Source organism: Papaver somniferum, chromosome 10 (genome assembly GCF_003573695.1).
Source record: "Papaver somniferum cultivar HN1 chromosome 10, ASM357369v1, whole genome shotgun sequence".
Classification (NCBI taxonomy): Eukaryota; Viridiplantae; Streptophyta; class Magnoliopsida; order Ranunculales; family Papaveraceae; genus Papaver; species Papaver somniferum.
In genome coordinates this window covers 31,382,420-31,397,059 of record NC_039367.1, presented here as the reverse complement: position 1 = coordinate 31,397,059, position 14,640 = coordinate 31,382,420, and the positions used below count along the sequence as shown (strand labels likewise).

At 33.7% G+C, this 14,640-nt stretch overlaps 1 long non-coding RNA gene across 1 annotated transcript; it reads left to right on the top strand.

Annotated features, from left to right (window-relative positions):
• The first annotated feature begins 1,823 nt into the window (after nt 1–1,823).
• On the top strand, nt 1,824–3,098 carry LOC113319503. The gene is made up of 2 exons (XR_003345556.1): nt 1,824–1,966; nt 2,083–3,098. It is a non-coding gene; the product is annotated as an uncharacterized LOC113319503 (long non-coding RNA).
• Nucleotides 3,099–14,640: the final 11,542 nt, after the last annotated feature.

The window sequence follows — 14,640 nt, the reverse complement described above, 5'->3', positions numbered from 1 at the left end:
TTACTATCCTGTGGTTTGTGGTTTGCCCTGGATAGAAGTTGATGAAGATTCTCATTGACTGACTTGTTGGATGCTTCTGTTGTAGATGATTTAAACTTCTTGGTAATAAATTGAAAAGAATCCGATACTTGAATAGCCTGAGATCTATTAAAGTTATAATGAGTAGATGACAGTTGTTGTTCGTAAATAATAGATTTTCCGCTAGCGAATTCTGAATTCAGTTGATGTAGAGAAGGTGTTGAAGCAGTTACTGTAGAAGACTTCCATGAGACATTGGCATTAGGATAATTATTCTGAACAGTTGTGTTGATAACTTCCTTCATCTTATTTTCCAAACAAGCATTAACTGATGATAACTGCACTTGCAAGTTAACTGATTTTCTTTACATAATCCTGAAGATTATGTGGATGCATTGTTGTCATAGGCAAATGACATGGCATGTTGATTCATTATCCCTGAAATTTGTGTTGAACTTGTTCTTCTAGTATTTTGAATATCATCAGCATTTTCTTTCTGATAATTTGATACTTGAAATTCCTTCATGGTATTAGTATTGCTTTTCATGTTAGCATCTAATGACCGTTGGTATTTTGGAATAATCAGTTCATAGGCTTTTTCATGAAGTTCTGGTGGGAATTTTTTGTGAACCTTGTCCTTGAATTGATGAACTTTAGGAAACATCTTCATTAAATGACCAATGATTCCACAAAAACACAAAATCTTGGTAATCTTTCATATCTTATTTCAGCCTTTATTTCCTGTGTTGAAGAAATAGGAAAAGAGATTGAATCTCTTAAAGGCTGTTTAATATCTATAGGAAGACGTACTCTAGCAAATTTTCCCCAATTCCTCGATTTCTTGGATGTAATAATTCTATGACTGCCTGCGAAACAAATTAATTGTTGAATGAACTTTTTGTCGAAATAGTTAACAGGTAACCCATGAAGTTGTGCCCAGAATTCCACTTTATCAAATAGATATTGGTGCGGAATTTTATTTGGTTCCAACCTTTACAGCGCTAGTAAATTATCACGAACAACCCATGGAGAACATTCCATAATAAATTCCAAGTCAGAATGTGATTCAAACTTGATAAGATATGTTTTTGTTGTGAATTCAGAGACAAAGAATTTTTGGCTGCAGCATTTCCATGTTTTGTGAAGTAATTCTCTGACATTGGAAATTAAAAAAGTTCTGGGGGAAACTATAAGTAACACTAGACAGTTTTGATATTCATTGGACAGATTTGGAAGAGTAGTTTCAATACGAATAGTTTTTGAATGATTTTCATTATTAAGTAGATCTGCAAACTGGCTGATCATATCCATCTCTGAACAAGGTTGAAACTGGTTGTTAAGATTTGGAAGTGCCATTTATGAAAAAAACTGGTTGTAGAAAAGAAAACTGCCAAAGGCTTAGAAAGATGAAAGTCTGAAAACTCCGTTTATTTACGAAGAAATCCAAAAATTTCTTTGTTAAACAGAAAGAATTTTATATAAATGGAGACAGACAATTAGGTAATGAATGGGTTGATGTATTCTATGAATGAATTTTCAAGTTCTTTGGAAAAAAATTGCAGAGAGGAGAGAGAAACCAATCAAAAAAATACAAAAATATTAATGACATAGATTTGGATGTTAGTGGTTAAGAATAAAGATTTTCAATTTCAGTTAGAAACAAATTTGCCATCTCATCAAAGTTTTTCATCTTACTAATATAAAAAAGAAGGTTTTTTCAACCGTGTCCACCCTCTTTTACTAAAATACCCTCGCTGATTTCTACCATCAAAATTATGCAACCAAGGGTACAGTCTCAACTTGACGTAACAATAGAAAACCAGTTTCGTTTCTCTTCATCTCTGTCTCGAACTTCTCTTTCGTCTGAAACACCTCCACCATGAAAGAGATTTCTGAAACACCTCCTCCAGGAAAGAAGAACAAAGGCTATGGAAATCTGAGGCTTAACGTAAGATTTGAATCCATGTAAATCTTTTTTGTTCTCTAATTTTGACAATATATCAATCGTCGATTTCCAACCTATGATTTTGACCTAAATTTTGAATTTTGCTTTCCCAATTTCAGAAACCATCGGAATTGCTATTCATTTCTCATTCTACGGAAAGGTTAGTCAAGTTCCTAACTATAATCTAATTCTTTTAAATTTGGGAATTCTAGTCACCGATTTTCAAATCATATAAATTGGGTACCAAAATTGAATTAGTGATTCTGTATTTGTGAATTTTACTTCTAAAATTTTGGGTTTTATTTAGGTAGATTTATCTTTAGGAATGCGTAATGAATTAATGGGTTTGTTGTAATTGTGAATATCTTTGATTGAAATTGGTAGAAACTCAAGTTGAATGAGTTGTATATATTGAACTCAAATTTAAATGAATGTTCACTGAAGTTGAGAATGAGACTTCGAGGTGAAAGTTTGTTATACATGAGATGAGAATGCTGGACTGAAGTGGAGATGGTCTGAAGGGGAGAAATGCTTCTCTCTGCTTTCGAGCAGCTCAAAGCGTCTGTTGCAGCATGTATAAAAGAAAAAAGCTTAGTTCTGCTCGGAAGAGTTGGGAATTGAATGCGCTATTGGTAATAACATTCTTGGAAGGAAGGAATTTGCTGCAAGGCCTGTGCCCTTGGTGTCACAACTGTACGCGCCCAAAATGAAGACAACTATGTTGGATGATGGTCAAATTGTTAATGTCATTGGCAGACCAGGTATACATTGCATTTACATTTTTTTTTCTTTTTTTCTTTATACGCTAAAGCCGGACCTAGGCCTCTACCCAAATCCAGCCAGCTGGACTAGCCACATTATTAGACCCAACTCCACTGCACTTACATAATTTTGTATTTAAATTATTTGTTCTTTTTCACTTGCATAATTTTGCATTTAAATTATCTGTTCTTTTTCTATGTTTTCACATCAAAGATAAAATCTTAAGTGAGGTACTTAGCCAAATTCCTGAGGTGATAAATCATTTTTTCAAGTTTATTAAGGGAATTGTAAATTTTGCACATGAGATGGTCAAATGTATTAATCTTGCGAGGAAGGGATTAATGGATTAATTTTGGTTTATTCTTTAGAACTACGTATACGAAGGTAGAATAACGATCCCATCTCTCAAATATCAGGTGTACCAGCTCCCTTTAGGATATGTTAGAATTTTACTCGCCTCAATCATGTATGTAATTCAGAAGTGCATTTACACATCGTTACGTGCACTATATGACAAACTCAGATGGAGTATCATGTATGTTTATACTGTGTAAGCATTTTTGTTTGTTTGTTATGATGTAGTAACATTCTTGGTTTACTGGCATGGTAAGTAAGAATGTAGTAAATATCTAATCTTAATGTCAAATTCTCACATCACTTGGTATAATACTGGGCTTCCCATGCTTCTGCTATAAATTGGAAAACTGCACACACTCCATTTTTGTATATTAGACCTTCATTTGCTGTAGTGTAAAGGGAGTAACTTGATGTCTTGAAACTGATATTAGTCACATTCTACTGCTACACATTGTTTTAAATGGAATTATGGATTTAAATCATACAGTACTAGGCTACTTGATAAATTACCAACGGTTGGCGGCATTGATCTAGGCTTATCCATGGTGTCAGAAAAACTCGAAAGTGTAAAAAAAAATTGATTTTATTTAGAACAAATGGCAGGCATATCGCGCATGCGTGTTATACTAGTTTCAACCAAATGCCTGGATAGAATCAAGATATGTAATTATGAAATTTCAACCAGATGCCTCTTAGTGTCTTGTAATTTTCAGATGATCGAATAGAAATCAAATTTCTAAAGGAAAATCTCCTCCTTCGGATTCTTCCCTTAACACAAAGAAAAGAAGAAAGAAAAGCCTACCTAAATTTGGATAAGTATTAAACAAACACGGAAAAAAAACTGACACTGACAAGAACCGGCAAATGTTCACCTAGACATCGACAGGAACCGGCCAAGACACGACTCATTCAAACCACCTATTTTGCCTGAAATCGACTATACGAGATACCCCTCCATTAGAAATGATAAGTGTCTCTTTCACGATCACGTGATTCAAGACTCAAGAGTAGTGGCCCATGCATCTCTGAAAAAAAAACCGTTTTACCAGCCATAAGTAAAATTTATTCTTTTAATTAATTACTCCAGCTAACCATTTCTTAATTAATTATCCCATTAAACTTCATTAATTAGTACTCCATCTGTAATTTTGTTACAGTAACAAAATTATCGGAAAATGGGTCATTTGTCCAAATATATTTAAAACATGGTTCAAATGGACGAGTAAAAATTAGTATGGGTGAAATGGACACCAGAAAAATGTCAAGGATGAAACTGGATTCATCCTGACTTAAACTTAAATAATAGCAAGGATGAAACTGGATGCATCCTGATGTAAATTAAAAATAAGAAAAAACATTTGAAAATGGGTATGATGAAACTGTTTATATCATGGCTATTTTTACATTTTTGTCCATTTAAACAGTAGTAATTTCTAAATGTCCTTTTCACCCAGGAATTGTTGATTTTGGTCTTTTTAACCAATCTTTTTGCAAAATTATTCTCTTATTTTGAAACTCTTCTATGTAGAGTTACGATTTACCCTTACCCCTCTTTTCTCTTTCCCCAGCAGTCTTTAACACAACGGAGAACCGACAAAAAAAACTCCCACTAGCAAAACCTCACCGGAATCAACGGTGTAAGTACCTGAATCTAAATGCAGTATCAAGTGACCAGCCTTTAACTTTTTTCATCCAAAATGGCTGAACAAGACAGGGCACTGTGTTTCTGGACAGTTTTGAATTGCTTTCTCTTTTTTATGATGATCGGTAACTTTCAAGTTGCTTTTCACTGGAAAGACTGCTAGTATTAATTTCCATAGTTTGTAGCTACTTGACAATCTCAACAAGTTTAACGCGTGGAAGTTCCTTGGGTTACAAAGTACCTTTTGCTTGTGCTTATAACTTACAAGAAAAGGACCTCTCTAGCTCATGTCTGGCAACCTTGATATATGGTATGGTAGTAGGTTCAACCACAGCTTATTGACAAACCTACCAAACAAAAAAGAGGACTTAATGCAGCACCTCATAATGGAAGTGACCGATGATAAATGATAGATGTACGTCTTGTACCATGATACTTTTGATGCTTCGTTATTTGGATTTGATATCTGTTTTTTTTAAAATTAAATGTTCGAAACCGCGTGATCCATCTTTCATGCACAACCACAATGATAAAGATCCCGTTATTGAAGTCTATAGTCTAAAAATATGTAAAATTGAAAAAGTAAAAATATTTATTTTTCAGAAACGAAGGGAGGGAGTAGTATGATTGTTTAATAATACCAGAAATGTGATCGAAGAAACTAGACGAGATGACAATCGTAGACGTCCAACTGAAAGCAATGTCTAAGTAAAGGTCAATTAGTAACACTTTGTGTTAATATGATTACTACTTTCCCTAATCTTAGTTGCAACTAACATGTCAAAAGATGCATTAGTGGCAGGTGAGCATGCTTAATTAGCTTACTAGTTGACCTACTTTGTTTAGAAAAATGAAAGTGAGTGATAATGAAAACGACTAGTCGACGACAACTGATGATGACCGGTCCCATCGAACAGTCGCCTGTTGGCCATGCCCGGGCCCGCTATTCTGGACTGGACATCGTCGGTTAGGCGGGATGTATTTGGTAGGGGCGTCATCGGGAAAGTGGAATAGACCTAACAATTGCAATCGGTCTAAAAACGAGACGGATTGTTGCTGATAACAGACGGACCTCACGAAAAGCGGAGTAAGGAGACGGGAAAGCCGAACTAATTAATCGGCATCGAGACAGGTTGAGCCGAAGAGTGTTCTCCTTGGTCCCACCAAGAACGCTGAGACGGTCAGGCCACGCCGACGGGTTATGATGGCCGCAGCACTCATGGTCGTTTCAGGTGGCATGCTCACCACCAGGGCGGATTAAAACCCCGCCCGAACATACCTAAACCCAATGGAAATACGGGATCAAAAAGGTTTTATTACTTACTGATCCCATCTCTTAAACTCTCCTCCTGCAATCTCTCTTCTTAATGTCTCACTCTAATTTTATGATTACTGTTTAGAGCTTTTCTTATAATCTAAGATTACACACACACAACAGCAATTCTGACCCCCCAAAAAAAATTATAATTGGAAATTTAAATGTTTATCTTAATAAATTAAATGATTAAAGTGAGTAAGCATGCAACAAAAAAAAGTCACTGTATAAAATCGTAAGAGTTTGAATGATTGATTTGGTTGTACGGTGTATTGCATGGGGAGACTTCAATGGTAGTCACCTAATAACAACATGATATAGAATAATTTTGACACATGAGGTATTCATGTGTCATGACAAAGAAAACGGGTCCAGCCTACAATGATCACCATCCCTTTTAAAGTTCTACTGAACCACCACATGGTCACCACCAATGATCGAACTAGAAGATGCTTTCCTCCCCTTGCTTAATTAGATCCCTAATCCCTATTATACATAGTTACTTAAGAAGTAACTTTGCTGGATCAATTAATTTCATAGCCCATCATCGTACACCTTTTTAATCTTTTGCTTTTGCACTTTTTGTGCTCGTATAAAAGAACAAGGCAAATCCTAACCACTCCAATCACTAGATTAGTTAATTGGTAACTCTCCTTGGATTTGGTTTTCATGTGATGTGTTTTCCTAGGTAGTAATCTTGTAATAGGGAAGCCACGCACATTGTACGTGCAATTCGACATCCAAAATAATTTTTGATTTTTCGATTTCTAGATAATAAGAAGTCCGATTTTTAGAAATCGAAAAGCTATTTCTGGTATAACGTCCAAACATGTTATATTTATATGTTGTAGTTATATGCCTGGTTTATATTTACAGCACACTGGAACACTTACAGACAGATATAAACAAATAAAATTTCTGGGAATGTATGTTGGTTGGACCCAAATTTATGTACTCTTACTTACAGATCTAGCGACTTGCATAAAGTTTCATAACTTTATACATCTGGATCAACAACAAAATAAAAAATGTACCTTTTTTTTGAAGCATGTTATTTATATTAAATTACTAAAGGACTATAATACGAAGGGATTCATCGGTTACAGTAAGACTGGTAAGTCAAGAATCCACATCAACATGATTTTGGGGCAGAAAAACAGTCTTCTGATCTGAGTTGCATCGGCGGGGGATATCAGAGTCGAAGGTCAGAAGGCCTTCGGTCAATGCTTTCCACAAGAAAAGCTGTATTTTTAATGGACACGTCAGTGTCCAGAGTAACTTAGATGATGGTTGAAGTGTCCGATGCAATTGATTGAAATTGCTAGTCATGCCTTTGTATCTTGTTGTTGTCGTGAATTGTCCGAATGATATATGTCTGCTCCTTCGATTTTCAGCTTGATCCTCCACTTCAAATCGAGTTTAAAAAATGTACCTAGTAACTTGGCTAGTGTTTAAAAGGGTCATCGCATGTAGGATAATCTTGTTTGTTTCCAACATGGGAGGACCACTGTCACCTTTTTTTTAACTGTATCTTGAGTCAAGACACAATGCCTTCAAACATAAACAAAGTAAACCAAATCCCCTCCCAGGAACCTAAACACCTTTTGAGGGGTTGGAGATTTGTTAAGCAAGAGCTAAATACTAGGCCTTTTGTTCAAAGGTTGTCCCGTCCATTCAAAAGTTGAGCTAATTAACTTTTTTCTAATCACCTTTCTAGGCTCCCTATATGGATTGCCATAGATTGTTACTGCACTGTTTGGAACAGTTTCGGTCTTTCATATAAACTATGTGAGTTGTTCGAAGGCGTTTTTCCTCTGGAAAGGGATTCTATCACCGATAATGAAAAAGATAGGCTTGTTTTGCCGTAGGCATGAAGCCAGAGGCACACCATTGACTTGTGTAATTGATGATTAGTACCTCAAATAATGCTGCGTCCATCTCTAATACAGCTTGAACTAGCTGCTAAACCATGTATTTTGTTATGAGCAGTGCTGCATAAGACTGTGACACTGTCTACATATTAAATACGACGTATGATTTTGTAACAGTATTTACATTAAATTGTGTACATCATCAATGCAACCTTAACCACCATGTGACGATGCCGAATGGGATGGCTAGGAAGAAACAGTGAATGGTTGTGAAAGGACCTTGTCACTTAGGGAAAGAGAAAGGGAGGCTGTTCGAATTTATTTTCCCAACGGATATGTGCCCTTTTCGAGTTTTCCTTCCGATGCACAATACTACATGGTAAATTAAAAAAAGGAAAATGGGAACAGCACTGCATGATTACCAAATTATCTTCCAATTTAAAGCATAACTAAGTTCACTGAATTATACTGCCCATGTGGCCATGTTCGTTCGGATTATTTTTTTCACAAGCTCGAGTATTTTTTACGCAGCAGTGTCACAACCTACCAATAAATACAAATACACTTAAATCATTGAAATGAGTTTGAGATTTTTGTTTTCACAAAATTGGTCAATTAACCCAATAACGACAATTCCTGGATAAAAAAGACATGTAAAATTTGATACTGTTCAAATGGATGAGAATGTAAAAATAGCCAGGATGTAAACAATTTCATCATACCCATTTTCAAATACTTTTTCTATTTTTTAATTTACATCAAGATGCATCCAGTTTCATCCTCACTCTTTTTTAAGTTTTAGACAAGGTGAATCCAATTTCATTCTTACTTTTTTTTTTTGTATTTATTTCACCCATACTAATTTTTACTCGTCCATTAAAATCATGTTTTAAAAATATTTGGATAAATGACTCATTTTTCCTTTGTTTTTACTTTTTGTTTTCACTGTTTTATCAAGTAGAAGATTGTTAGAAAGTCGGCAAGCATATTAAAATGGAACATTCCAAATGTCCAGTGATCCCAAGTCACCCAAACCCAACCATAAAAACAAAATCCTTCCTTTTATCCGTCTCTTTCAGTTTCTATCTCGAATACCGCCAGTCCGGCAGCAATCCTGATATGAGAAAAACTCTCGCACACTAAAATTGGTTTTCTATTCTTTCTGTAGAAATTTCTCGTATGCTCTCTGTCAATAACCGCATGCCCCATACCTGTTTGTCATCATCCTCACGTGCTTGTCATCTTCTGGTTTCCCTTCAATCAAGACCTCACCACATGTTACTTTCTTTTTCCCAAAGATTTTGTTCCTAGGCACACTATGCTCATGTATTATTGTCTTTGTTACAAGGCAGCAGCTAGGCTAATCCTGATTCCCAAGTCTAAGTTGGCTTCAAATTACTCCCTCCGTTTCTTAAAAATAGATTTGTTTGGTTTTCACAAAAATTAAAAACTAGTCATTGGAGCCACTTTTCCATTTTTTTCCTAATCTATTTTTTGGTCCCACTTATTTGTTATTAGAGAAAGAGGAAAGAGAAATGTTCCCCTTTTTATAGGAGAGAAAATGAGAAATGGTCCCTCTATGGGTATAGTAGTAAAATCATAACATTTGACTTTCCATATATGGAAACAAGCCTATTTTTTTGACATACCCAAAAAAGTGAACCTGCCTATTTTTTAGAAACGGAGGGAGTAGTATTTTGTAGGGGTGTAAATTCGGGCAGGCCGGGCCGTCCGACCCAAAAACTAAGACAGGCCGGGCAGGCCAGGCTTAATATTTGTGAGCCCGTAAACAAATTCAGGCCGGACAGGCCGGGTACAAGTAGATAATTTGCTACCCAAAGACCGCCCAAAGCCCGCTTTTTATACGGGCAGGCCGGATCGGGCCGGACAGGCCACTATTTTGAATTTTTTTTTTAAGTTTAAATTTTCAAATGAACGGTATTAAATACAATATCCTTTCCTTTCCAACATCACATATCGTAAGTGATAGTATTATTTTATATTTAAATTACACTGACAAATTTTTAATTTTAGCCTATAATAAATAATTAATTAGAGTACAATAAACTTTCTAATAAGAAAGTATATTACCATTAATGTTTTGAAAAGGTTAATTATAAGTAAAAACAATTATATATTTTATTTTTCTTGACACAAAATTGACAATTATAAAACTGTAACTTTTAAGTATTTTTAAGAGGATATTAAATGATTAATGGCACATAGAAGGCTTTCAGGCCGGGTATCAGGCCGGGCATCATAATTAATCGCAAAGCCCGAGACCGCCCAATAAATTAATCCAGGCCAGGCCGGGTAGCCCGCAACGGGCCATAACAGGCTTTGGGAAATTTCAGGTACAGGCGGGCTTGGGCGGGTACGGGCAGGCTGAGTTTTTCGGGTAATATTTACACCCCTAGTATTTTGTTCTCAAAAGATACAAGTGCATGGTTATAAACCAATTTAGAATGCGCATAAGAAATAGCATCTTCCATTCTCTATATAATAACAGAGTTTTTTGGAGCGTTCTCATTTACCGGAGCTCCACGTTAATTCTGAATTCTCGCTTCTGGTTGATTCTAACTTCTGATTCATTCTGACCCTACCATTTACTTTTTTCTTAGTAATAGAATATTGAATTTTAACTAATAGAATAATGTTTTTTCTAAAAATAAAATACTTAAATCTTGAAAAATCTTTTTCTTTCCTCGCATAACAAAATCTTGAAAATCTCTTAACATGCCAATAATATATCATATCACGATTCCATCATGATAATCAAAAAAATAAATCGAATGATCATCACGTGATGAGAAAATAAATTGAATGATCATCACGTGATGAAAAAATGGATCAAATGATCATCAAGTGTCCAGTGTCCATTTACATACACAAAAAATGTTATTTTCCTAATTACATCCCCAAACTATCAATTAAATCGAGAAAAAATAAAATTTCAAAAAGAACCCTGATTAGCCCGGTCATAAATCTCTATTCTGCAAAACTTGATTGGCCCGGTCATGAATCTCTTTTCCGCAATCTTTATTGGTGGTCCAGCACATCAGTTAGATTTTTTTAGTAATCTGTATGAATGATTTGGCACAAAAATTATGATTTGAATAAAGCTAAAACAAAACAAAAAATTGCGCTAATACAAAACAAACAAGCACTCAAGAAACTATGATTTTCAAAAATTATTTTTCTTAATTTGTTTTTTTCTATAATTAAAAAAACATAAAAAAATGTAAACAAAATCCTTACAGATTATTTTTCTTATTAAAAAAATATTATTTCATGGTTAGTAATTGATCATTAATTAAAAAAACAAAGAAAATGTAAATAAAATCTTGAAAATATTATTTTCCTTATTTAAAAAATCTTATTTAATAAATAATACTCCCTCTGTCCTAAATTTTTTTTCCTCTATTCTATTTTCGTCTGTCCTAAAATACTGGACAGCTTCTGTTGATAGTCATATTTTTTAGTCAAATTCTCAAATATATCCTTCAATTTTTATAATTATAAGATTATTTTTAAATATAACCAATCAAAAATCATAAATGGTATCTTCCTCAATAAGAAACAAATCTACTGAATCAATCCACAATCTCTATTTAAACGTCTTAAATGATATCTTCCTCAATAGAAAATAAAATTATTAAATCAATCCATAAGTATTTTTATTTTTATCTTCTATTTAGACATTTTATAAATAATAAAATTACCAATTATGTATTTTTTTACATGTTACATATACTTCTTTTAATTTTAGTAGTAACATAACATTAGTAGGGATAGTTTGGTATATTTTTCCGGTCTCCTTAATATCTTGACTTAGTCAAAGAGGACTAATAATTTAGGACGGAAGGAGTACATGATTTCTATAATCTTTGTTTCATGGTTACTAATTAATAGCGCCTATTTTGTATGAGATTTTGTTAACTTAACCAGTTTATTGAGAGTAATAGCTATCAAATGTATTTTGAGATATATATTAATTAATCTTATTTCCAAAATTAAATTGAAATTAATAAAAATATTTTATTTTATGGGATTGTGAAAGATATGCAAGATTTTTTGGACACAAATATTTTTGAGAGTTATGACTATCAAAAATATTTTCAGATATCAATTAATTTTATTTCCAAAATTTGGTTTTTGTTTTTTCTGAATTGCTAAGCTTAGTCTTCTCTATATAAATCACTCGATCCTACACCAGATCCCGTCGTTTATATGCTGATTTTTTCTTTTGCTAGGGTTTGGTTGATTTTATTTTTTTTATCCGATTCAGGGTTTTGTTATCGTCTAATATATTCTATTGTTTTGCATGAATCTTGACAGTGTGATTAATGGCTGCGGCAGTGGGAGCTCATGAGTATTGATATTGGTTATTTTAGAGCTTTGTGGCAAAAATAATAAACTCGTGTAAGGTATAAGATCGTGAAATCCTTTTTTCTTTTTTTTTTTCTTTTTTTTAATGTTTTTGGGAAAAAAAGTTTTGATTTTTTTATTGAAGATGTTGGTGATTATACTTCCCTTTGAAAAGTCGGGGTAAAAGATTTTTGTGAAACTCTAATTTTTTATTGAGATTAGCGATTATATATTTCGTAAGTTTTTTGTGGTATTCTAATTTTTTTTTGGTTTTGTTTTGAGTTGATTTTTGTTTTGTGATGATTCTGTTTTGTAGATGTTGTTGATACCTCCCCGCAGTGAAGAGGTAGCGAGAATATATTGTGTAAGTTTTTTATGGTATTCTTAGTATTTTTTTTCTTTTTTTGTTGATTATGTTCTGTAGATATTGCTGATACCTCCTCGCAGTGAAGATGAGAAGTAGTTGATTTTATGGGATTGCAAGGTTCTTCATAATCAACTCTAGGTTCTTGATTTTCATCACCATAGTTATGAAAATATCGGGTATAACTTAACTACTTACTGGTTTAAAAACCATTTGTAAACTAGCATGTTTTGCACCATTAGATTGAGTTATTTTCCTCGAGATTGAGTTTTAACGTAAAAGTAAGAACTATTATATAAATATCAAATAAATTCCTTATTTCATTTTAAATTGCAGGTTCTTGTACATAGGCAACATAAATATTTTCGTCTTCTTTGATCTTCAATCTCACTTTTGATTACCAACAACACCAACAATAAAAAAGACAGTAATTATCTAATCAAATATGTCAATTGAAGTTGTTCTACTGCTCAAGCCACCAACCGCAAGATAAATTTGGAATCATTTTTATTTCTATGGTTTTTTGTTTCTGTCACATTGGTGTTACTTCTGTTTATTCAATTAGGTTTTGCACCTCATATGTCTTGGTTCTAATACACGGGGTACCATTTGCATGGTGATGCTCATTGCTCTTGATTTCACTATTTCAGGTTTTTACTATTAATTTGTATATTTAACTGCATAAACATGAGAAAAATCATACAACCAATATTGTTCATATGAAATTCTGAACTCTTGTGGAAGTCTCCATTTCGATGAAAGTCGACATATTTTTAAATCGGGTTAGTTGACTGGCTAGATACTAATGAAAATTTTATTTCGTGTTTTTTGTAGGGCAAGTGATGCAGTTGGTTTCTACTCAGAGATCCATACTGCTAGGGCAAGTCAATCTAGTAGGCATTGCCTGTCCAGGACCAGAAAGTGGTGGCGAAGAGTATATTACCTCTGTTTTTTAGGATTTCATGTTTTTTGCTCAGTTTTGGGGTAAATTTATTGGATAAATCTGGATGTTTATGGTAAATCTTGATGTTTAAGGTAATCTTTTTGGAAATGTGTTTTGTCTTTCTTCTTTTTTACACTTTTGCATAGGCAAAACAACTAAAAAAAAGAGGATATGAGAGTGAACTCTCACAGATACTCGAGTAAGGATCTAAGGACACCCTGTATCTTATTCCCATTCAACTATTTTAGTGATCCTCCAAGGAGGTTGGAGGCAGACCTGAGAATAAAAAAAAGAAAAAAAAGACCTAAGAATAACATTATGTAACTGCTTGGATCATCTTCAGTAAAAAAAATCAGGCTTCAAAAGATTTTCTGAGAGATCTCGAATCCGAAAAACCTTGGCATTAGCTGTAGCTTGCATTAAAAAGGTTACTGTCACCAGTAACACAATCCAAGATACACCATTATTTGTCTCTAGAAACTATGGAAAATCAAGATCAATGTAAACCGGTAGCTCCATCAACTTTAGTTTTAAATACTTGAGCAAGAGCTATCTCCATCATTTGATGATCTAGATTGATTGTATACTTTTCCGTTTGTTTTCTGTTGATATTCTTCTTTACTTGCAAGTCAGAGGATAGATCATATGATTATAAGTACATGTGCATTTCGAAAACCTTTCACACCATCGAGAGCCTGTGAAGCCTAATGAGTTGAGAAGATAACGAAAACGAGATATTGTAATACATACTTAAGATTTTGTCGGATTTAACTAAGCTTTTTGATAAATCATATTGTACATGGCAAAATATTGATTACGATGCCAACTTGACAAAATATTCACTTTTCAGGCAACAATAAAGGAATACATTACATAAACACCACATTAGGAATACATCCTCCCTTCGTTTGCACCATCGTCATCAACTACACCTTCAATCGAAAAATAGAGTAATCAAGAAGAAAAAAAAACATAACAAAGTCTTAAAGGAAAATCAAACCAAATCAAGATTCACCTTCAAAGTTAAACTTTTCTATATTTAATTCAAGTCGTTT